Here is a 26,452-nt window from a genome sequence, read left to right as displayed (position 1 = left end):
GATGACTGAGCTCCCTGGGGGAGGGGTGGCAGCCATCACTGTAGGTCCAGTCTACCATTTTATCCTCTGCCAGTGCTGGGGAGACTGGAAGGTTTGGGACCCAGGAGGAATCCCTCACAGCACAGCTCAACAGCTGTGGCAGATCATGGGCAGACTGCCTCTTTAGTTCAGACCCTGACTCATCCCTCCTCACTGGGCAGGGCTTCCCTACAGGAATTTCAGCAACTCCAACCAGGGGTTTAGGGACAGAACTTTGATCTCCCTGGGACTGAGCCCCTAAGGGGAGAGGTGGCCATAGTGTCCATAGATCAGCAGACTTGGTCTTTTCTGCTAGCTCTGAGAAATCCAGGCAGTCTGGATGAGTAGGATTGTCCCCAGTGCAGTGCACCCCCTCCACCAAGAGGCTTCATTAAGCATGCCCTAGATCCCACACCTCCTGACTGGGGGAGACCCCTGAACAGGGGTCACCAGACACTTTATACAGGAGCATTACCACTGGCATCAGGTCAGTGCCCCTCTCAGATGGAGATCCCAGAGGAAGGAGCAGGCAGCAATCTTTGCTGTTCTGCAGCCTCCACTGGTGACACCTCCTGGTATGGGAAGGACCCAGGTGAATAGGATCCTGAATGGACCCCCAGCAAACCACAGCTGCCCTATGGAAGAGGGGCATGACTGTTAAAAGAAAAACAAACCAACAGAAAGTAACAGCAACAACAGAATCAACAAAAAAGTTCCCACAAAAACCCCATCCAAGGGCTAGCAGCCTCAAAGATCAAACCTAGATAAATTCATGAAGATGAGAAAGAATCAACAAAAAACCACTGAAAACTCAAAAAGCCAGAGTGCCTCCTCTTCTCCAAATGATTGCAACACCTCTCCAGCAAGACCACAGAACTGGGTGGAGGCTGAGATGGATGAATTAACAAAAGTATGCTTCAGAAGGTGGGTAATAATGAACTTTCCTGAGTTAAAGGAGCATGTTCTAACCCAATGCAAAGAAGCTAGGAACCGTGATAAAACATTACAGGAACCATTAACCAGAATAACTAGTTTAGAGAGGAACATAAATGACCTGATAGAACTGAAAACCACAACACAAGAACTTTGCAATGCAACCACAAGTATCCATAGCTGAATTGACCAAGCAGAGAAAAAAATTTCAGAGCTTGAGGACTATCTTGCTGAAATAAGACAGGCAGATAAGATTAGAAAAAAAAAAAAAAAAAAAAAAGAATGAAAATGAACAAACAACAGTTTTGAGAACTTTGGGACTATGTAAAAAGACTGAACCTCTGACTGACTTGGGTAACTTAAAAGAGAGGGAGAACAGAACCAAATTGGAAAACACACTTCAGGATATCATCCAGGAGAACTTCCCCAACCTAACAAGACAGGCCAACATTCAAATTGAGGAAATCCAGAGAACCCCGGTAAGGTACTCCATGAGAAGATCAACCTCAGGCTACATAATCATCAGATTCTCCAAGGTTGAAATGAAGAAAAAAATGTTAAGGGAAGTCAGAGAGAAAGGTCAGGTCATATACAAAGGGAAGCCCATCAGACTAACAGCAGATATCTCAGTAGAAACCCTGCAAGCCATAAGAGATTGGGGACCAATATTCAATATTCTTAAAGAAAAGAATTTCTAACCCAGAATTTCATATCCAGCCAAATTAAGCCTCATACGCAAAGGAGAAATAAAATCTTTTTCAGACAAGCAAATACTGAGGGAATTTGTCACCACCAGGTCTGTCTTGCAAGAGCTCCTGAAGAAAGCACTAAATATGGAAAGAAAAAACTGTTACCAGCCACTGTAAAAAAATACTGAAGTACAAAGACCAATGACATTATGATGCAACTACATCAACAAGTCTGCAAAATAATCACCTAGCATCATGATAACAGGAGCAAATGCACACATAACAATATTAACCTTAATGTAAATGGGCTAAATGCCCCATTTAAAAGACACAGAATGGCAAGCTTGATAAAGAGTCAAGACCCATCAGTGTGCTGTATTCAAAAGACCCATCTCACATGCAAACACAGACATAGGCTCAATATAAAGAGATAAAGGAGGGGGCGCACCCAAGCTCCAGCCTTCAACTCCCAGTGTGAGCGACACAGAAGACGGGAGATTTCTGCATTTTCAACTGAGGTACCGGGTTCATCTCACTGGGGCGTGTCGGAAAGTTGGCGCTGGTCCGTGGGTGTAGCGAGAGCTGAAGCAGGGTGAGGCATTGCCTCACCTGGGAAGCACAAGGGGGAAGGGAATTCCTTTTCTTAGCCAAAGGAAATTGAGACACACAACACCTGGAAAATCGGGTAACTCCCACCCTAATACTGCACTTTACCAAGGGTCTTAGCAAATGGCACACCAGGAGATTATATCCCACACCTGGCACAGAGGGTCCCACCCCCACGGAGCCTCCCTCATTGCTAGCACAGCAGTCTGAGATCTAACTGCAAGGCGGCAGCAAGGCTGGAGGAGGAGCGCCCACCATTGCTGAGGCTTAAGTAGGTAAACAAAGCCTCTTGGAAGCTCAAATTAGGTGGAGCCCACCACAGCTCAAGGAGGCCAGCCTGCCTCTGTAGACTCCTCCTCTGGGGACAGGGCATAGGTAAACAAAAAGCAGTAGAAACCTCAGCAGAGGTAAATGCCCCTGTCTGACAGCTTTGAAGAGAGCAGTGGATCTCCCAGCACGGAGGTTGAGTTCTGAGAACGGACAGTCTGCCTGCTCAAGTGGGTCCTTGACCCCTGAGTAGTCTAACTGGGAGACATCCCCCACTAGGTGCAGACCGACACTTCACACCTCCCACGGCAGGGTACACCCCGAGACGAAGCTTCCAGAGCAAGAATCAGACAGCAACACTCGCTGTTCAGCAATCTTCTATCTTCTGCAGCCTCCACTGCTGATACCCAGGCAAACAGGATTTGGAGTGGACCTCAAGCAAACTCCAACAGACCTACAGCTGAGGGTCCTGAGTGTTAGAAGTAAAACTAACAAACAGAAAGGACACCCACACCAAAACCCCATCAGTACGTCACCATCATGAAAGACCAAAGGCAGATAAAACCACAAAGATGGGGAAAAAGCAGTGCAGAAAAGCTGGAAATTCAAAAAATCAGAGCACATCTCCCCCTCCAAAGGAACGCAGCTCATCGCCAGCAATGGAGCAAAGCTGGACGGAGAATGACTTTGACAACTTGAGAGAAGAAGACTTAAGTCAATCAAACTTATCAGAGCTAAAGGAGGAACTACGTAACCAGCACAAAGAAACTAAAAACTTTGAAAAAAGAATGGATAAATGGATAACTAGAATAATCAATGCAGAGAAGACCTTAAAAGAACTGATAGAGATTAAAATCATAACATGAGAACTACGTGACAAATGCACAAGCTTCAGTAACTGACTCAATCAACTGCAAGAAAGAATATCAGTGATTGAAGATCAAATGAATGAAATGAAGCGAGAAGAGAAGTGTAGAGAAAAAGGAGTAAAAAGAAATGAACAAAGCCTGCAAGAAGTATGGGATTATGTGAAAAGACCAAATCTACGTCTGATTGGTGTGCCTGAAAGTGATGGGGAAAATGGAACCAAGTGGGAAAACACTCTGCAAGATATCATCCAGAACTTCCCCAACCTACTAAGGCAGGCCAACATTCAAATTCAGGAAATACAGAGAACGCCACAAAGATACTCCTCAAGAAGAACAACTCGAAGACACATAATTGTCAGATTCACCAAAGTTGAAACGAGGGAAAAAATGTTAAGGGCAGCCAGAGAGAAAGGTTGGGTTACACACAAAGGGAAGCCCATCAAACTAACAGCAGATCTCTCGGCAGAAACTCTACAAGCCAGAAGAGAGTGGGGGCCAATATTCAACATTCTTAAAGAAAGGAATTTTAAACCCAGAATCTCTTTTTTTTTTTTTTTTTTTTGAGACGGAGTCTTGATTTGTCACCCAGGCTAGAGTGCAGTGGCCGGATCTCAGCTCACTGCAAGCTCCGCCTCCCAGGTTCACGCCATTCTCCTGGCTCAGCCTCCCGCGTAGCTGGGACTACAGGTGCCCGCCACCTCGCCCGGCTAGTTTTTTGTATGTTTTAGTAGAGACGGCGTTTCACCATGTTAGCCAGGATGGTCTCGATCTCCTGACCTCGTGATCCGCCCGTCTCGGCCTCCCAAAGTGCTGGGATTACAGGCTTGAGCCACCGCGCCCGGCCTTAAACCCAGAATTTCATATCCAGTCAAACTAAGTTTCATAAGTGAAGGAGAAATAAAATCCTTTACAGACGAACAAATGCTTAGAGATTTTGTCACCACCAGGCCTGCCCTACAAGAGATCCTGAAGGAAGCACTAAATCTGGAAAAGAACAACAGGTACCAGCCATTGCAAAAACATGTCAAAATGTAAAGTCCATCGATGCTAGGAAGAAACTGCATCAACTAACGAGCAAAATAACCAGCTAATATCATAATGACAGGATCAAGTTCACACATAACAATATTAACCTTAAATGTAAATGGACTAAATGGTCCAATTAAAAGACACAGACTGGCAAATTGGATAGAGTCAAGACCCATCGGTTTGCTGTATTCAGGAGACCCATCTCACATGCAGAGACACACACAGGCTCAAAATAAAGGGATGGAGGAAGATCTACCAAGCAAATGGAAAACAAAAAAAAGCAGAGGTTGCAATCCTAGTCTCTGATAAAACAGACTTTAAACCATCAAAGATCAAAAGAGACAAAGAAGGCCATTACATAATGGGAAAGGGATCAATTCATCAGGAACTGCTAACTATCCTAAATATATATGCACCCAATACAGGAGCACCCAGATTCATAGAGCAAGTCCTTAGAGACCTACAAAAAGACTTAGACTCTCACACAATAATAATGGGAGACTTTAACACCCCACTGTCAACATTAGACAGATTAACGAGACAGAAAGTTAAAAAGGATATCTATCCAGGAATTGAACTCAGCTCTGCACCAAGTGGACCTAATAGACATCTACAGAACTCTCCACCCCAAATCAACAGACTATACATTCTTCTCAGCACCATATCTCACTTATTCCAAAATTGACCACATAGTTGGAAGTAAAGCACTCCTCAGCAAATGTAAAACAACAGAAATTATAACAAACTATCTCTCAGACCCCAGTGCAATCAAACTAGAACTCAGGATTAAGAAACTCAATCAAAACCACTCAACTACATAGAAACTGAACAACCTGCTCCTGGATGACTACTGGGTACATAATGAAATGAAGGCAGAAATAAAGATGTTCTTTGAAACCAATGAGAACAAAGATACAGTATACCAGAGTCTCTGGGACACATTTAAAGCAGTGTGTAGAGGGAAATTTATAGCACTAAATGCCCACAAGAGAAAGCAGGAAAGATCTAAAATTGATACCCTAACATCACAATTAAAAGAACTAGAGAAACAAGAGCAAACACATTCAAAAGCTAGCAGAAGGTAAGAAATAACTAAGATCAGAGCAGAACTGAAGGAGAGAGAGACACAAAAATCCCTCCAAAAAATCAATGAATCCAGGAGCTGGTTTTTTGAAAAGATCAACAAAATTAATAGACTGCTAGCAAGATTAATAGAGAAGAAAGGAGAGAAGAATCAAATAGATGCAATAAAAAATGGTAAAGGGGATATCACCACCGACCCCACAGAATTACAAACTACCATCAGAGAATACTATAAACACCTCTACACAAATAAACTAGAAAACCTAGAAGAAATGGATAATTTCCTGGACACTTACACTCTCCCAAGACTAAATCAGGAAGAAGTTGAATCCCTGAATAGACCAATAGCAGGCTCTGAAATTGAGGCAATAATTAATAGCCTACCAACCAAAAAAAGTCCAGGACCAGATGGATTCACAGCTGAATTCTACCAAAGGTACAAGGAGGAGTTGGTACCATTCCTTCTGAAACTATTCCAATCAATAGAAAAAGAGGGAATCTTCCCTAACTCATTTTACGAGGCCAACATCATCCTGATACCAAAGCCTGACAGAGACACTTCGAATCCAGCAGCACATCAAAAAGCTTATCCACCATGATCAAGTGGGCTTCATCCCTGGGATGAAAGGCTGGTTCAACATTCACAAATCAATAAATGTAATCCAGCATATAAACAGAACCAAAGACAAAAACCACATGATTATCTCAATAGATGCAGAAAAGGCCTTCAACAAAATTCAGCAGACCTTCATGCTAAAAACTCTCAATAAATTCTGTATTGATGGAACGTATCTCAAAATAATAAGAGCTATTTATGACAAACCCACAGTCAATATCATACTGAATGGGCAAAAACTGGAAGCATTCTCTTTGAAAACTGGCACAAGACAGGGATGCCCTCTCTCACCACTCCCATTCAACATAGTGTTGCAAGTTGTGGCCAGGGCAATCAGGCAAGAGAAAGAAATAAAGGATATTCAGTTAGGAAAAGAAGAAGTCAAATTGTCCCTGTTTGCAGATGACATGATTGTATATTTAGAAAACCCCATCATCTCAGCCCAAAATCTCCTTAAGCTGATAAGCAACTTCAGCAAAGTCTCAGAATACAAAATCAATGTGCAAAAATCACTAGCATTCTTATACACCAGTAACAAACAAACAGGGAGTCAAATCATGAGTGAACTCCCATTCACAGTTGCTTCAAAGAGAATAAAACACCTAGGAATCCAACTTACAAGGGATGTAAAGGACCTCTTCAAGGAGAACTACAAACCACTCCTCAATGAAATAAAAGAGGACACAAACAAATGGAAAAACATTCCATGCTCATGGATAGGAAGAATCAATATCATGAAAATGGCCATACTGCCCAAGATAATTTATAGATTCAATGCCATCCCCATTAAGCTACCAATGACTTTCTTCACAGAATTGGAAAAAAAACTACTTTAAAGTTCATATGGAACCAAAAAAGAACCCACATTGCCAAGACAGTCCTAAGCCAAAAGAACAAAGCTGGAGGTACCATGCTACCTGACTTCAAACTATACTACATGGCTATAGTAACCAAAACAGCATGGTACTGGTACCAAAACAGAGAGATAGACCAATGGAACACAACAGAGCCCTCAGAAATAATACCATACATCTACAACCATCTGATCTTTGACAAACCTGACAAAAACAAGAAATGGGGAAAGGATTCCCTATTTAATAAATGATACTAGGAAAACTGGCTAGCCATAAGTAGAAAGCTGAAACTGGATCCCTTCCTTGCACCTTATACAAAAATTAATTCAAGATGGATTAGAGACTTAAATGTTAGACCTAAAACCATAAAAACCCTAGAAGAACACCTAGGCAATACCATTCAGGACATAGGCATGGGCAAGGACTTCATGTCTAAAACACCAAAAGCAATGGCAAGAAAAGCCAAAATTGACAAATGGGATCTAATTAAACCAAAGAGCTTCTGCACAGCAAAAGAAACCACCATCAGAGTGAACAGGCAACCTACAAAATGGGAGAAAATTTTTGCAATCTACTTATCTGACAAAGGGCTAATATCCAGAACCTACAAAGAACTCAAACAAATTTACAAGAAAACAAACAACCCCATCAAAAAGTGGGCAAAAGATATGAACAGTCACTTCTCAGAAGAAGATATTTGTGCAGCCAACAGACACATGAAAAAATGCTCATCATCACTAGCCATCAGAGAAATGCAAATCAAAACCACAATGAGATACCATGTCACACCAGTTAGAAGGGCAATCATTAAAAAGTCAGGAAACAACAAGTGCTGGAGAGGATGTGGAGAAATAGGAACAGGTTTACACTGTTGGCGGGACTGTAAACTAGTTCAACCATTGTGGAAAACAATGTGGCGATTCCTCAAGGATCTAGAACTCGAAATACCATTTGACCCAGCCATCCTATTACTGGGTATGTACCCAAAGGATTATAAGTCATGCTGCTATAAAGACACATGTACACGTATGTTTATTGCAGCATTATTCACAATAGCAAAGACTTGGAATCAACCCAAATGTCCATCAGTGACAGACTGGATTAAGAAAATGTGGCACATATACACCATGGAATACTATGCAGCCATAAAAAGGATGAGTGTATGTCCTTTGTAGGGACATGGATGCAGCTGGAAACCATCATTCTCAGCAAACTATTGCAAGAACAGAAAACCAAACACTGCATGTTCTCACTCATAGGTGGGAATTGAACAATGAGAACACTTGGACACAGGAAGGGGAACATCACACACCGGGGTCTGTTGTGGGTGGGGAGAGGGGGGAGGGATAGCATTAGGAGCCCCATTTCTCCAGAGCTCTAAATTTATCTTTGGATTTCACTTTATCATAATCTTACATCTTTTGACTTCCATGTTTCAACCTCTTATCTTGATAGCTTTGAGCTTCTCTTTGCTTTCTAACAAGTTGTTTTACTCTGCCTTTTTCTTTTTCTGCTTTGTTTTTAAACTCTTAATGATGTGAAATACTCAGCCCAAATTTAACCTTTTTCCTTGTGTAACTATTTTAACTCATTTTAAAGATTTCTGGCCTTTTATTTTCTAGTCTATCCGTTTAGAAATTCCTTTTGCTCTTTTTTCTTTTAATTTCCATCTCACTATTTGTCATGTTCTGTGGCGATGAAACAAAATATCAGCCTGGGGACAGGTATGATGTTGAGAACCCAAATTAACAAAAGAAAAATGAGGGGTTTTCTTATCCCAGATGCCACTCTGTATGTGTTTTACATTTCTCTCAATATATTTTCTAGCTTACTTGAAGATGACTTTGCAAAGACTCTCACCCTAGGAGACTTGGGAGACTTTTGGGTAGAATCTCCTAAGAGTCATGATGTGGTTTGGCTCTGTATCCCCACCCAAATCTCATCTTGAATTGTTACTTCCATAATTCCCACATGTTGTGGGAGGGACCTGGTGGGAGATAATTGAATCATGGGGGTGGTTTCCTCCATACTGTTCTTGTGGTAGTGAATAAGTCTCATGAGATCTGATGGTTTTATCAGGGGTTCCCACTTTTGCATCTTCCTCATTTCTCTCTTTGCCTACTGCCATCCGCGGAAGATGGGACTTGCTCCTCCTTGTCTTCCACCATAATTGTGAGGCTTCCCCAGCCACGGGGAACTGTAAGTCCAATTAAACCTCTTTCTTTTGTAAATTGCCCCATTTTAGTTGTGTCTTTATCAGCAGCATGAAAATGATCTGATACAGTAAATCGGTACCAGTAGAGTGTGGCACTGGTGAGAAGATACCTGAAAATGTGTAAGTGACTTTGGAACTTGGTAACAGGCCAAGATTGGAATAGTTTGGAGGGATCAGAAGAAGACAGGAAAATGTGGGAAAGTTTGGAACTTCCTAGAGTCTTGTTGAATGGTGTTGCCTAAAATGCTGGTAGCGATATGGACAATAAGGTCTAGGCTTAGGTGGTCTCAGATGGAGATGAGAAACTTGTTGGGAACTGGAGGCAAAGGTGACTCTTGTTATGTTTTAGCAAAGAGACTGGAAGCATTTTGCCTCTGCCTTGGAGATTTGTGGAACTTTGAACTTGAGAGAGATGATTTAGGGTATCTGGTGGAAAAAATTTCTAAGCAGTAAAACATTCAAGAGGTGACTTGGGTGCTATTAAAAGCATTTAGTTTTAAAAGGGAAACAGAGCATAAAAGTTTGAAAAATTTGCAGCCTGACAATGCGATAGAAAAGAAAATCCCATTTTCTGAGGAGAAATTCAAGCAGGCTGCAGAAATTTGCATAAGTAACAAGGAGCCAAATGTTAATCCCCAGCACAATGGGTAAAATGTCTCCAGGGCATGTCAGAGGTCTTCATGGCAGCCCCTCCCATCACAGGCCAGAGGCATAGAAGGAAAAAGTGGTTTTGTGGGCCAGGCCTAGGGTCCCCATGCTGCGTCTAGCCTGCATACCAGGGACTTGGTGCCCTGCATCCCAGCCACTCCAACCATGGCTAAAAGGTGCCAACATAGAGCTTGGACCATGGCTGCAGATAGTGCAACCCACAAGCCTTGGCAGCTTCCATGTCGTGTTGAGCCTGCGCGTGCACAAAAGTCAAGAATTGAGATTTGGGAACCTCTGCCTAGATTTCAGAGGATGTATGGAAACTCCTGGATGCCTAGGCAGAAGTTTGCTGCAGGGGTGGGGCTGTCATGGAAAACCTCTGCTAGGGCAGTCAGGAAGGGAAATGTGGGGTCAGAGCCCTCCACACAGAGTTCCTACTGGGGCACTGCCTAGTGGAGCTGTGAGAAGAGGGCCTCCAGACCCCAGAATGGTAGATCTACCGACAGCTTGTGCCATATGCCTGGAAAAGCTGCAAACACTCAACACTAGCCTGTGAAAGCAGCCAGGAGGGAGGCTGTACCCTGCAAAGCCACGGGGCAGAGCTACCCAAGACCATGGAGACTCACCTCTTGCATCAGCGTGACCTGGATGTGAGACATGGAGTCAAAGGAGATCATTTTAGAGCTTTAAGATCTGACTTTGGCACTGGATTTCAGACTTGCATAGGACCTGTAGCACCTTTGTTTTCATCAATGTCTCCCATTTGGAATGACTGTATTTATCCAATGCCTGTACCTCCATTGTATATAGGAAATAACTAGCTTGCTTTTGATTTCACAGGCTCATAGGTGGAAGGGACTTGCCTTGTCTCAGATGAGACTTTGGACTGTGGACTTCTGAGTTAATGCTGAAATGAGTTAAGACTTTGGGGGACTGTTGGGAAGGCATGATTGCTTTTGAAATGTGAGGACATGAGATTTGGCAAGGGCTGGGGTCGGGGGGAACGATGTGGGTTGGCTCTGTGTCCCCACCCAAATCTCATCTTGAATTGTATTCCCATAATTCCCACATGTTGTGGGAGGGACCTGGTGGGAGATAATTGAATCATGGGGGTGTTTTCCTCCATACTATTCTTGTGGTAGTGAATGTCTCATGAGATCTGATGGTTTTATCAGAGGTTTCCATCTCTGCATCTTCCTTGTTTCTCTGTTTGCCTGCTGCCATCCATGTAAGATGGGACTTGCTCCTTTTCGCCTTCTGCCATGATTGTAAGGCTTCCCCAGCCATGTGAAACTGTAAGTCCAATTAAAGGTCTTTCTTCTGTACATTGCCCAGTCTCAGGTGTGTCTTTATTAGCAGTGTGAAAACGGACTAATACAAGCTCAAATCTTGCTGTTTAGACAGCATAGTGCACTTGCTGAGTGTTAGTCATTTATAGCTCATGTTACCTGGGCACTTTTGGAAAAGTCATGTTTTAAGATCAATTGTCTCCAAAGTTTACACCACTGGCTTGTAAGCAACCCATTGGAGTGGTTAGCACTGGGTAGCTTGGGAATGGAAGAGAGATGCCTCCCAGGCACTTCCTCTGGCCTGACGGTGTAAGGGTTGAGTGGAGAGAACAGGGGCAGCATTCTGACACCACATCTACATCTATTTGCTCCTCAGTGAGCAGTATCTCCGCCCTTCCTGGAGAAGATCATAGGAGCAGCTTACCTGCATATGATCCCCACCACTCCATTTTCTTGTCTTTGTCATGAGAATAAGGAGAAACTGTCTATAGCAGAGGTGACTATGAACAGACTTTCTGGACAGGAGCAGATGTACCCCTGTTAGGTGCTTCTTTCAAACCATCAGGCCCTGCAGCTGGCAGTGGAGGCCTACCAGGAGGGCAAAATCTATGGTTACCCCCACCTTCTGATATGTCTAAATTTCCTGGCCCTCACCATCTCCTGACCTCACAAAATCTACAGCATATAAAAGTGTAGTTGGAGGTAAAGAGGATTAATTCATAACTAAACTACTGGAAGAAGAACAGGATGGGGGAATCCCCCCTTATGCGCACATTAGCACTGCCTTCTTGTCACCTAAGCAAGTGGACTAGTGAGATATCCCACCTGAGGGCTGACGTTTTTCTTCAGAGTTTGACAACTGCACTGCATTAAAACGGGACTCTCTTTAGCAACAGCCACTCGGTTTTGAGTGTCTGTTATATGCAGATCTTAGCATCAGGTGCCAAGGAAGCCACGTGGTGTGTGAATTTTAGTCTTTGCCTTTGGGGACCTTACAGTGTAGTTGGTGATAGGAGAAATATGTATAAGATAGTAATGTAGCTTACAAGGTCCTTACATCTTCAGGAGTTTCTCCTCCTTCCTCCTTTCTCTCACTAAACACCTCAGGTCAAATTTTGAGGTTATTTTCTCAAGGAAATCCTTTCTTCCTGGGTGAGCTAACGCTGTTACCAACTTTCACCAAAGCCTTTTCTGACCTTTACCTTTGCACTTCATGATTTCCTGTATACTATTTCTCTCATTGGACAGTAAACTAGTTAAGAGCAGAGACTGACTAGTACACTGTTAGTGTTACCACCATTCAGTACAGTATAGAGACATGCTCACCAAACATATCTTAAATAAATGAATCAATTAATTAACAATAATAGGTGCATATGTTACATGCAAAAAGCATAAAAGAGACAGCAATATCCAAATAAATTTAGAAGGGAATGGGAAAAATGGGTATTAAGGTACTATAATAGAGTTGTGGAACTAGTGAAGTGGGAATGATCTGGCAATTTTTTGTGAACCTATGCACCTGGTACATACACATTCCTGTCTCACCTAGTGTCATGTTAAGGTTTAGGTGTGTAGTTCCTTGGTCAAAAGAAGTTGATAAGGGTTCATGAACATTCCTCTGGAGGAGATGGCATTGCGATTCTAACTGAGCTAAATACCCCCAGCCCCCACTCCCCTCTCTCTGGGTGTGTGTGTGTGTGTGTGTGTGTGTGTGTGTGTGTGTGTGTGTGAGATGGTGGCAACTGGGCCAGATGACCACTTTCAGCTCCATCATTACCACTTCCTAAAAGCCACTGCATATAGCAGTCTGTGGAGTGAAAGGACCTAACTGCCATGACCATCCAGCTTATGTTCTAGTGTGGGAGTCTGAGCACACATAAAGAAATATGTGCAGAAATATCCCTGAGCATAAGTGCCCCACTCTGTGAAACATTCACAAACAAGCACAGAGTAAAAGGAACACAGATATGAAAACAACCAGTGAGTAGCTGTCTCCACTCTATAATAGATCACATGAAAGGGAGGAAGAGACATGACTGGAGGTGTAAGGATCTCTTCGTAGATCATGGTACTAGTTTATGCATATTTCTTTTATCACCAACTACATGGAAGGTCCCAGAAGGCAGGAACTAAAACTTACACACCATGCAGCTTCCTTGACACTGAGTACTAAGACCTGTCTATAATAGGCACTCAATATCTATTCCCTGCTGTAGAAGAGAATCCCATTTCTAGACCACATGGCAGAGGAGACAGTAAGGACATCTGGTGAGACACAGGCTGAGGGGACCCTGGACACAGTTCTAAGTGGGAGAAGAACCTGATTTTTGGAGAAGACTGGAGAGAGTCGTTCTATGGGGATAGTGGCAAGTATATTGTGTAAAGTATAAAAACATGGTGATATTGTGTGCAGGGTATGTGATTAGAAGGACTGTAGGTAAAGGGGTTCCTTCTACCAAGCCATAAAAGGTGAATGGGGGTGGTTAATAAGAGGGCAGCTGCCAGTGGACAAGAAGGAGAAGATAAAGAAAAATCACAAATGATCACCCACTATTGGAAGTACTGCGTATATCATAGAATATATTCTATATAGTTTGTGGATGTAAGGTTTGACTGGGAAGTTATGAGCTTTTATGTAACAACTGAGAGTCAAAGTTGGAAGAGTGGTTGCTTAGCAGGCTTCAATATAGTTTCTCTAACTTAATAAAATTGTATTGTGGATCTACTATGGGCTTGGTACAATGCAAAGAGCTAGTAGATACAATGGTAATGCTGACATAGTTTTGCCTGCCACCTAACCTGAGGCTCTGCAACAGTGGGAGGGGAATGCATTAAGGGGCTCAAACTTCATGAAGAAGATTTTAAGAGAAGTAACTTAAAAAAAAAAAAAGTTTATTTTAGTTTCAAGGGTACATGTGAATGTTTGTTACATAGGTAAACTTGTGTCGTGGAGGTTTATTGTACAGTTTATTTCATCACCAATTAAGCCCAGTGCCCAATAGTTATCTTTTCTACTCCTCTCCTTCCTTCTACCCTTCACCCTCAAGTAGACCCCAGTGTCTGTTGTTCCCTTGTGTTCATGAGTTCTCATTATTTAGTTCCCACTTATAAGTGAGAACATGCAGTATTTGGTTTTCTGTTCCTGCATTAGTTTACTGAGGATAATAGCCTCTAGCTCCATCCATGTTCCCACAGAAGACATGATCTCATTCATTTTTATGGCTGCATACTATTCCACAGTATATATATTCCACATTTCTTTATCCAATCTGTCATTGATAGGTATTTGGGTTGATTCCGGATTTTTGCTATTTGGAATGCCATGAACATTTGTGTGCATGTGTCTTTAAGGTAGAATGATTTATATTCCTCCAGGTATATACACAGTAATAGGACTGCTGGGTCAAATGGTTATTCTGCTTTTAGCTTTATGAGGAATTGCCATACTTTATGAGGAATTACAAAAAGTAAATTAGTTCTACAATGGTTGAACTAATTTACACTCCTACCAACAGTGTATAAGTGTTCCCTTTTCTTCACAGCCTTGTCAGCATCTATTATTTTTTGACTTTTTAATAATAGCCATTCTGACTGGTATGAGATGGTATCTCATTATGGTTTTGATTTACACTTTTGTAATGATCAGTGCTATTGAGCTTTTGTTCATATGCTTGCTGGCTGCATGTATGTCTTCTTTTGGAAAGTGTCTGTTCATGTTCTTTGGCCACTTTTTAATGGGGTTGTTTTTCTCTTGTAAATTTGTTTAAGTTCCTTATAGATGCTGGATATCAAACGTTTGTCAGGTGCATAGTTTGCACATATTTTCTCCCACTCTGTAGGTTGTCTGTTTACTGATGGTTTCTTTTTGCTGTGCAGAGGTCTTAAGTTTAATTAGATCCCACTTGTCAGTTTTTGCTTTTGTTGTGATTACTTTTGGTGTCTTTGTCATGAAATATTTGCCTGTTCCTATGTCCAGAATGGCATTGCCGAGGTTGTCTTCCAGGGTTTTTATAGTTTGGGGATTTACATTTAAGTCTTTAATCCACCTTATTTTTGTATATGGTGAAGCAAGGGGTCCAGTTTCAATCTTCTGCATATGGCTAGCCAGTTATCCCACCACCATTTATTGAATGGGGAGTCTTCCCCCCATTGCTTGTTTTTTGCCAGCTTTGTGGAAGATCAGATGGTCACAGGTGTGCAGGCCTTTATTTCTTTATAAATAAAGAAAAAAAGAGAGAAGATTCAAACAAACACAATTAGAAATGACAAGGGGGATATTACCTCTGACCCCACAGAAATACAAACAAGCATTGTAGAATATTATGAACACCTCTATGCACATAAACTAGAAAATCTAGAAGAAATGGATACATTCCTGGATACATATACCCTCCAAAGACTGAACCAGAAAGAAATCGATTCCCCGAACAAACCAATAACAAGCTCTGAATTTGAATCAGTAATAGCCAACCAACCAAAAAAAAAGCCCAGGACCCAGTGGATCTGCAGCCAAATTCTACCAGATGTACAAAGAAGAGATGGTACCATTCCTACTGAACTAGTCCAAAAAAATTGAAGAGGAAGGACTCCTCCCCAGCTCATTCTATGAAGCTACCATTATCCTGATACCAAAACCTGGCAGGGCAGAGATACAACAAAAAAAGAAAAGTTCAGGCCAATATCCTTGATGAATATCAATGCAAAATTTCTCAAAAAAAATTGCAAACTGAATCCAGCAGCACATCAAAAAGCTAATTCACCATGATCAACTAGGCTTCCTCTCCAGGATGCAAGTGTGCTCAACAAATCAATAAATGTGATTCATCACATAAGCAGAACTAAAGACAAAAAACCACATGATTATCTAAATAGATGCTTTTGATGAAATTCAACACTCCTTCATGTTAAAAACTCTCAATAGCTAGGTATTGAAGGAACATACCTCAAAATAATAAGAGCCATGTATGACAAACCCACAGCCAATATCATACTGAATGGGCAAAAACTGGAAGGATTCCCCTTGAAAACCAGCACAAGACAAGGATGTCCTCTGTCACCACTTCTATTCAACATAGTATTGGAAGTCCTACCCAGAGAAATCAGGCAAGAGTAAGGAGTAAAGATCATTTAAATTGGAAGAGATAAAGTCAAACTACCTCTGTTTGCAGACAACATGATTTTATATCTATAAAATCTCATAGTCTTGGCCCAAAAGCTCCTTGAGCTGATAAACAACGTCAGCAAAGTTTCAGGATACTCAATCAATGTATAAAAATCAGTAGCATTCCTATACACCAATAATAGCCAAACCGAGAGTCAAATCAGGAAGGCAATCCCATTCACAATTGCCACAAAAAGAATAAAATACTTAGGAATACAGCTAACCAGGGAGGTGAAACATCTCTAAAATGCGAATTACAAAACACTGCTCAAAGAAATCAGAAAAGACACAAATGGAAAACATCCCATGCTCATGGATAGGAAGAATCCATATTATTAAAATGGCCATACTGCCCAAAGCAAATTACAGATTCAGTGATATTCTTATCAAACTGTCAATGACATTCTTCACAGAACTAGAAAAAAAAATCTATTTTAAAATTCATATGGAACCAAAGATGAGCCCTAATAGCCAAGGCAATCGTAAGCAAAAAGAACAAAGCTGGATGCATCATGTTACCCGACTTCAAGCTATACCACAGGACTACAGTAACCAAAACAGCTTGGTACTGGTACAGAAACAGACACACAGACCAATGCAACAGAAGAGAAATAAAGTCACACACATATGACCATCTGATCTTTGATGGAAGCTTCTTGTGTTATTTGAAAAGGGCAGTCACCTGCTTGCATGATGTATGAGGAAGACAACTTAACTGTGGAGTCCAGATTGGATTGGAGAAGGAAGTAGTTGAGCTGTGAACTGACCATGTGCTGCCACAGTCCTCAGGAAGAGTGTAGCATCTGGCTTTGGGTGAGGAGAGAGATAGGAAATGACTAAAGAGATGATTTCAATTCTACTTTGATGTGGTGACACTGAGTAATGTGGACAGAGAGGGGGGAAAGGCAACCATGCAGTTCTCATCCTCACAAGACTAGTCTCCTAAAGGGGCCTCCAGCAGCTGTGTAGTAGAAGCAGCACTAGCCAGGCATCTGATACATGGCTCCACTCCTGGCTGTTGGAACTTAAGAAAAATAAGTTTACTACAACCCTAGCTTATTTATCTTAAGAAGAGGCTGTTCCAGCCTTAAATGGTCTATGATTTACAATAGTACTTTGGTGAGAAATGTATGTGTTGGGTAACATAAATTAATGATATACTAAATTATACTGTTGATGGCAATAAGGACTGAGATTTGTACACTGCTTTACACTTTGCAGAGTGTTTTTGCATGTATTATTTAATTTGATCTTTACCCAAACCACTGAGATAAATATAAATACTTCATCCATATTTTATAAATGAGGAAACAGAGACTTCGAGCCTTATCCTAAGGCTACAGGGAAGTAAGTGGCAGAGCCAAGACTCAAACCCTCCAAAATCTTGACCTTCTCTGATATTTGGGGACTTAAAGGTCTCACTTATTTATCATCAGCTGTGAATGCTTGCTGCATGGAGGACTGCATTAGACTTTATACTATTATGATTGTTTCAGGTCACTTCTTTATTCTTTGACTCACTTGTTAATCATACATTTACTGATCAACTACTATGTGCTAGGCATTGGGAATACAGCAATGAATAGAGCATGGTCCCTACTCAGAAGGACCCAGTCTAGTGAAAGAAGCTATGATTGGAAAGTAAAAAAATATTTACAATACAGCATGCTAAGCAGCCTATCTCTGAAGCATGAATGAAGAAATGCTGTTAAATGGTATATGTCTAGCTCTATTTTAGAGCTTTGTATATTCTGTTTTAGCATATATGGTATTTGTCTAGCTCTATTTTACTTGCGGATAGCACCATCTCATTACATTCACAGATAAAACCTTTGACAAATGGTTCAAGACCCCTCTCCTTGGTCAAGGCTCTTCTGACTTCAGGTCACCATACCCTGTTGTTCTTAGAACCCTAGCACACTCTCTCCTGTCACCATCTATGGTGTATTAATTTTGTTCATTCATTGTTTAGTATATATTTTCAGTACTTCTTTAGAGAACATTATGGTAGATACACAGTAGTTTTATCAGGTGAGTACCATAGGTAATATTTATTATTCATTCATAGCACTAGATCTGAACATGATAGTCAATCAATAAACATTTGTTTGATTGGTTGAGGTCCCCAGATTAAGAATCCACATGGTTGAGAGGTATCAAAATGAATCTTCTAAAAGTACTTCCATTAAACCAAGAAGGTGAATTCAAGAGCAGCTACAAAGCTTCCCTAGAGTGTTTCAATTTGATAAGTGTAATCCACAACCCCACCCTTGATCCCCCTCCATCCATAGTGTCAGGGGCTGCAACAAGCACATTCAGATTGTGCAAGCTCACTGTTGTTGGGGAGAAAGGAAGACTTTGACTCTTTAATGTCATTTTGTGAAAAAGATCTTGATCCAGCAGGGAAGATGTTAAGAACCAATAAAAAAAATTTATTGTTGGTATTTTTACCTGCATCCTGTTTCTGGCTGTGCTGCTGCCTTCTGAAGAGCCTTGGCACATATGCTACTTCTAAGTGCCAGTTTTCCCATCTGTAAAATAATCCCTGTCCTTGATCCTCAACTCACAGGGGTGTCTGGAAGCCTAGGGAGGTGATGTCTGTGCTGTGAGTGCAGGTTTCTGGACAAAAGGCATTGTATAAATAAAGGATCTCACTTCTATTTATAATGTACACAGCAGTTCAGAGATGTTTAATGCCCTGTCCCCTTTCCTTGTGTCTCTTCACCCCAAAGTCTCACCTCTGCTGGTACCCAGAAGTACAACCATTCTGATCTACCTGTAGTCAGATTAATTGAACAGGACTCATTGAAATCCCAGCTAGTTTACACAGCCTGCCTGTCCTTCGGGGCTCTTGCAAGCTCTTCTTTTTATTGAGAAAGGGAAAAAAGACATCAGTTGGGATGGCAGCTCCTTGGTTCCTTTATCAGGTCAGCTTTTTCCTGAAGGGTCTCCTTGCCCCTCAAGGCATCTCCTCATCTGAAACTCGCTTCACACTGTGATGGCTGGATGCAGGGATGCTCTTGTTCTGTTGCCTTGGCAACAGCTTCTGTTTGTTGATAACAAAGTTTACTGTGTGTTTGTTGTTGCTTTCCCCTCTGCCTCGTAGTACAAGAGGGGTGAATAAACTGTGTGGATTAGGCGAAACAAAGGAAGCCATCTGGTAAATGACAGAAAGAGGAAAGAGGAAGGACAGAGAACCTCCAGAAAGGCCCCTGTTGGGTCTTTGGGGGCTACAGAGTAGTTATGCATTTAACAAAAGCTATTAAAACAAGGAAGCATGTTATCTAGAACTTAAAGGCAGGTAAATAAAGACCTTGACATGATAGACCAATTCCTATGAGAATCATAAGAACAGGGGACTCCAGAGAAAGTACTGAAAATCTCTTCAGGGTAGACTGGACAACCACATTTCACATGTTTTCCTCATCCTCAATGAACTTAGATGCTATGGATCCACTGATATTTACTAATGGCCTACTCAGAGCAAGGCTGTATGACTGACAGTACAATTTGGCAAAAACCTTCCTTAGTGTCCACATATCACAAGCAACCTGAAAGCACAAGTATATTCAAATGATTTTACTTAACATTAGCTTAGTATATATCCTTATTTTTATTTTTCTTAATTTGGAAGATTGGCATAGTTGCGTCAAAAAAGACAACTTCAAGACTTGTGAGTCTGGGAAAGAGGAGCATTCTGATCCATTTCTGACAAGAAGAGCTAACTATCCTAAATACATATGCATCCAATACAGGAGCACCCAGATTCATAAAGCAAGTCCTTAGAGACCTACAGAGAGACTTAGACTCCCACACAATAATAATGGGAGACTTTAACACCCCACTGTCAACATTAGACAGATCAACGAGACAGAAAGTTAAAAAGGATATCTATCCAGGGATTGAACTCAGCTCTGCACCAAGCAGACCTAATAGACATCTATAGAACTCTCCACCCCAAATCAACAGAATATACATTCTTCTCAGCACCACATCACACTTATTCCAAAATTGACCACATAGTTGGAAGTAAAGCACTCCTCAGCAAATGTAAAACAACAGAAATTATAACAGTCTCTCAGACCACAGTGCAATCAAATTAGAACTCAGGATTAAGAATCTCAATCAAAACCACTCAACTCCATGGAAACTGAACAACTTGCTCCTGAATGACTACTGGGTACATAACGAAATGAAGGCAGAAATAAAGATGTTCTTTGAAACCAATGAGAACAAAGACACAACATACCAGAATCTCTGGGACACATTTAAAGCAGTGTGTAGAGGGAAATTTATAGCACTAAATGCCCACAAGAGAAAGCAGGAAAGATCTAAAATTGATACCCTAACATCACAATTGAAAGAACTAGAGAAGCAAGAGCACATACCTTCAAAAGCTAGCAGAAGGTAAGAAATAACTAAGATCAGAGCAGAACTGAAGGAGATAGAAACACAAACAACCCTTCAAAAAATCAATTAAATCCAGGAGCTGGTTTTTTGAAAAGATCAACAAAATTGATAGACCGCTAGCAAGACTAATATAGAAGAAAAGAGGGAAGAATCCAATAGACGCAATACAAAATGGTAAAGGGGATATCACCACCGATCCCACAGAAATGCAAACTACCGTCAGAAAATACTATAAACACCTCTACACAAATAAACTAGAAAATCTAGAAGAAATGGTTAAATCCTGGACACATACACCCTCCCAAGACTAAACCAGGAAGAAGTTGAATCCCTGAATAGGCCAATAACAGGCTCTGAAATTGAGGCAAGAATTAACAGTCTACCAACCAAAAAAAGTCCAGGACCAGATGGATTCACAGCCGAATTCTACCAGAGCTACAAGAAGGAGCTGGTACTATTCCTTCTGAAACTATTCCAAACAACAGAAAAAGAAAGAATCCTCCCTAACTCATTTTATGATCCACTTCAACTGCTAAGCTTTGAAACCTGCATACGTAAGTTACTGTTAATTCTTTGTGTTGTCACCAAGTACAACTCTTACACTGCAATAAGAGCAAGGTGGGTTGAGTGGGGATAAATTAGTTTGAATGTCAACTACAGGTACAAAAAATGTACACTTATAGCTCTTTCATCCTTTTATTCATGCATTTATCACATAATTATTGGATTCTGATTATTTGTCTAGTGTACAAGGCACTAGGGGAATAGTAGTGAAGCAAACAGTAGAACATATCTGCCTTTATAGATGCTATAATCTCTTCCAGTCCCATAATCAATGTTGATGCTCACATATGTGCTTCTGGTATTAGCAGAAATTTGATGTAGGTTATAGAATTGCCACCCCAAAAGTTTACTGTAAAATTACACAACTTTAGAAGAGAAAGAGTCTTCAGATACCATTATCTCCAACCTCATATTTAAAGCAAAAATTTGTTTCAAGCATCCCTTGAGGTGCTTACCACCTTCTACCTATTCCTTCATCTCTCACTTCTTATCTAGCAACAACTCTACTTAAAGAACACTCCCAAATCCATCTGCCCACATCTGTTATCTGTCTCAGTCTAATAGTCTCCTAGCAGGTCTCTCTGCTTCCATTCTTTTCCTCCTTCAAAATCCATTCTCTACACAGCTGACAGAGTGATCTTTTATAAATGCAAATCAGATAATGTCTTCTCTTTTTAAAACCCTCTGAAGGTTCTCAGCTGCACTTAGATTAAAATTTTAACTTTCCACCTTCCCCATAAGCCCCTGACATGCTTAGGTCTTCACCCACTTCTCTGACCTCACTTGCCTGCCATCCCGGCACAGCACTCATTACTACCTGGGGCATAATTGCATGACTGATTATTTCTGTGACTGCCCCTAACCACTACCACCACACACACACACACACACACACACACACACACACACACACGAAAACACACACTAAAAACTAATCTCCTTGGCAGCCATTGCTTTGTCTGATTTATTTCTACTTATTAAAAAAAAAAGTCTTGTAGAGCATTCGTAATTATTTGTTAAATTTTTAAAAATCCAGCATTTTTAATGCCTCTTTTCGTGACAAGAACTATCTGTATTATAAGGGTCCCCGATGTATATATTAAGAGTTTATTTAGTTTTTTCATATATTGTGCAAAATTTTCATTCCACTTACATGAAATTAACCCATTTCCTATCTATAAGCTCTTTAAATGTTGCATGGAACCTCTATGCCTTACTACATTTTTTGTTTTCCAAGCGAAACACTAGCAGTTGCTTTAACCATTTGACCTGTCGTGATTTTCAAATTCTTCCCTCTCTCCTTTTCTCTTGAAAACTACCAGTTTGCCTAGTTTCCTCTTAAAATGTAGAGATTGGTTTAGTTATATATCACAGCTATCTAGGGAAGACAAGATGAGTCAATTAACAGGAAACATTTGGCTGGTGAAAAAGAAACTTGATCCAATGTTATAAAATGTCTGTTGATCACTTACATGAAACTAGTTTAGTGTCTGACCAATTAAACCTAATTGAAGTCTCTGCTCTGCCAAGTCAAGTACACCTTCCACTGGATTTTAAGCAATGAACTGATGTGCATGTAGGAGAAGGAACTGCAACCAATCCTCTATTCTTGACTGGTCTGAATACATGCTGGTGCTCAATAAATATGATATCAAAATAATTATAATAAGATTATGTGAAATCCAAGATGTGGTAATTAATGAAGAAGTATTTGAACTGTCAGTGGCATCTTGAGCCCTAAAGGGAAAAATAATAACCTGACAATATAAGTGAAATATGAGATCAACCAATTAATTAGCAGAATAATTTAATCTGATGCTCTGAAAGTAGGCCAATTAAAATTCACTGTTACTATTTAACATTGATTAAGCAAGGTGCTAGATCCTGACACAGTTTGAAAATAGACCTATTCCTACCCTCAGGGAACTTAAAGCTAATTTAAGCAGCTGTATATGAAAGGACAAAGGAACAGGAGGTGTGGTGTTGATTGGATTTACTTACCGGAGCTCCTTCCTCTGGGGAAGGAGCAGCGGAAGGCTGTCATCACCTCTGCACTCTTCCAACCTTCTCTTCTGCTCATTCACCAGCTCCATCCTCATCTAACCTACACTGGAGATAGGCGAGGTAAAGTTATGGCAGAGAAATTATTTAAAAAAAAAAAAACAAAAACAAAACAAGCTTTCCAGAAAATGTGAAATATTCTACACTTGTGCTAGTTAGTGGAAAAGAGGAACCCAGATATAATTAGTGCTTTTGATAATTCATTAGGAATAATTTATCAGCCACTAATGAAACAACAATAACAATAAATACAGAAACAACTGAAACCATCTTGCCTTCCAGCTTACTTAAGGGAATGCATGTACCCACTCAAATTTAATGACGATACAGGAATAAACCACAAAGTAGCCCATTAACTGCTCATTTAACTTGAATGAATTCTGATCTCTGAAATAAATAATAAGAGTCTAAATGCATTTATAATTTGCAAAATGTTCTTTAACTTGTCGTAAGCCTTCTCCTTGTGAAATACTTGAGTGCTATGGTCTCCCGTCCAAGACCTCTGTTCACGGTGTTGGCTGAACAACATTTCGGTATCATAACAATGTCCTTGAAAAGAGAATTCCCTATTCCTTCCATCTTACTAGAAGGAAAACAGGAGAGGAACCTCCTTTCTTTTCTTTTCAGAACTGCGTGTATACTGTTTGGACACTGAATTGCCTTTCTAGGAGTTCCATAGTTTGTGTTGAAGTATTTATCCTGTTCTTTCCTCCTTGGGAAGCATCTGCATTCATATGGAAGATGTTGGTGACAACTAATTCTGGCTATACACTAAACAAAGCTTTCCATCTCAAAAGAGACTCACCCAAGGTGTAGGACTGACAACCATCACACTTTCATTAGAGCATTCATCAATGTAATAGGCCAAAATGCTAATTTGCCAGAATGTGTTGTAGGCTGTGCAAACACACTAAAATATTGTGCTTTAGCACAAAAGAGCTCTGGATTCATCTACTAAAGCTATTACCAACCCACAGAACAACATTTACCAACATCTGTGTTCCACTTACATGTTCATGATTCTGAGTTAAGAAGTACAAGTTTGCCTAAACCAATCGCACTGCCCATAGCTTGAGCAGATTTCTTGATATGTATTTCCATGAAAACAGAATGGTAACACTAATGAAAGCTGTGAGTAATTGGGCTCTTAATAAAGTTTAGTAAAGCTAAGTGCTCTCCATGCATTATTTCATTAAATCCTCACAACTTACCAGGTAGACATTACCGTTAATTCCTATTTTATAGAGATAAAGAAATTGAAGCCTAAAAGTTACATGGTAATTATCAGAGAAAAATGCTTAAGCCCAAGCCTGTCTGTTATGTTCTCCTTCCTGGGAACCTGTGTGATTTATTCTTCCTTGGGAATAATGTGCTAGGATATAAAGGCCAGAATCATTGCTAGAACATACATGTTTTTGACAACATACATGTCATTGCTCTGACATGTCAGCACGCTTAGCCCTTGTGTCCACTGACTTAATCTCTGCTTAAATCTTTGTATGCATTGTACATGATTATTCTAACAATTTTACAACAAATTTCTGAATCTCAGGGTGCTAACATCTCCATGGTGATCACTTTCTCCACTGTGTCCATAGTCACATTTGTACTGTGTGATAACATCTAGTTAATTGAGTTAACTTATATCATTTTCCTCATCAGCCTAGTCTAAAATTAGTCATTTGAACCTCCACCTCTGCTCAGAAAGAAGAAATAGAGAAGAAAATCGTGGTTTTTTTTTTTTTTTTTTTTTTTTTCCTGACAGTTGCTATGTATCACTTTCTTTGTCTTGAGACTTAAAAAAATAAAGTTTGAAATTGTAGCAGATTAAGAACTCTGGACTAAATCTATTTTTCCTCTGCAGAGTTTTCTCTCTTTCTTGAAATTTCTTGGGGCCTCCTATTTATTTAGTGTTGCAAAGTCTCGTTTAAAGTCTGGCTGCCCTAAGTAACCTGTACAAAACCCTTCTCTACTTTAGTTCCCCAATCCAGTGACCAAGGGCCACACAGCCGTAGGGAAGCTTTTGTTTGCTTTTTACCTGGAACTCATGATTTTATATTTCTTCCCACTCGGAAGGGAAAGGTCTAGGGGACAGACGACACGGAACATCATAGTAATTATCTGAGTGTTTGGGGCCAGTGAGCTCACTGTGTACATAGGTGACAGTGAGAAAGAGATTTTGCCTAACCTGACCCAGACCCTTTTCTCTAGAATGACCCTGGTTCCTTTGTCATTCTAACTGGGGGTGTTCTGAGGGCTGGAGAGATGACGTGATTGATCACAAGGCTAAGATCAGAAACCTATTCTCCTAACTTCTGCCTCATCCACTTTTTTGGCCTTTTCACCATACTCTTTATCTGAGCTACATTCAAGAAATCCAGACTGTGAAAAATAATGACCCTTAACTGAACCTAAGAGAAAATTCTTCAATAATCAAACATACCAGGCACACCCTTACCACCATTTAGGTAGCCAGATAACCAAGGAATGCTGCTGGGGCACAGGAAGGCACTCACCAGTCATCATTCTGATTGACAGACACTCCTCCCTGTTCTGGTGAGTTTTATAGACAGAGTGAAGTAGAGCACCAAGGTAATTACTTCAGTTATGCAAATCAATGACCCAAATAGGAACTTCCTTTTGTACGGAGTCCTAGCATTCACAAGCCTGGTCAGCTGCTCAAACGACTAAATTTTACCTGGTCTCATTAACATGTAATCCTTAAAATTCATGTTCACCCATCTAATGTCATAGCTTGGTCTCTGCAAATGGAATTCTTCCCAAATGTGTAAGTGGTTCTTAGTAGTTTAAAAAGTTTTAAAGGCACAGTAAGTACTTTATACATAGTCTGTTGACCGTTAATAGTTCTACAAAATGGAAGTCAGTAGAGAGGACCATTCAAGTGCAGATGGCACAATTATTGACTGCCAACCTGACTCTTCCTTCTGCAGGATTGCTGCCCCTTTGCCAACCCCACTGTGGTTTGAGGGAAGCTGACATATATTCTTGATTCTTTGGTGTGGTATTAGGAAAGGGAGATATTCCAAGCCACATCTTCATATCCAGAACAATGCATGAGATTGAGATACTGCCTGATTATTAAAACAAAATTGAAGCTGGCCTTATATTTGCTCCTG

At 40.6% G+C, this 26,452-nt stretch overlaps 1 long non-coding RNA gene across 1 annotated transcript in view; it reads right to left on the bottom strand.

Moving 5' to 3' along the window:
• The window catches only part of LOC135967360 (uncharacterized), a 70,828-nt gene extending 47,468 nt beyond the window's left edge, over window positions 1-23,360 (bottom strand). The window contains exon 1 of the long non-coding RNA XR_010581408.1: window positions 23,256-23,360. This is a non-coding gene — a long non-coding RNA (uncharacterized lncRNA). The remainder of the gene's footprint in view (window positions 1-23,255) is intronic.
• Window positions 23,361-26,452: the final 3,092 nt, after the last annotated feature.

This window comes from Macaca fascicularis, chromosome 1 (assembly GCF_037993035.2).
Source record: "Macaca fascicularis isolate 582-1 chromosome 1, T2T-MFA8v1.1".
In the NCBI taxonomy this organism is placed as follows: domain Eukaryota; kingdom Metazoa; phylum Chordata; class Mammalia; order Primates; family Cercopithecidae; genus Macaca; species Macaca fascicularis.
This window is presented reverse-complemented; position numbering and strand designations above follow the sequence as displayed.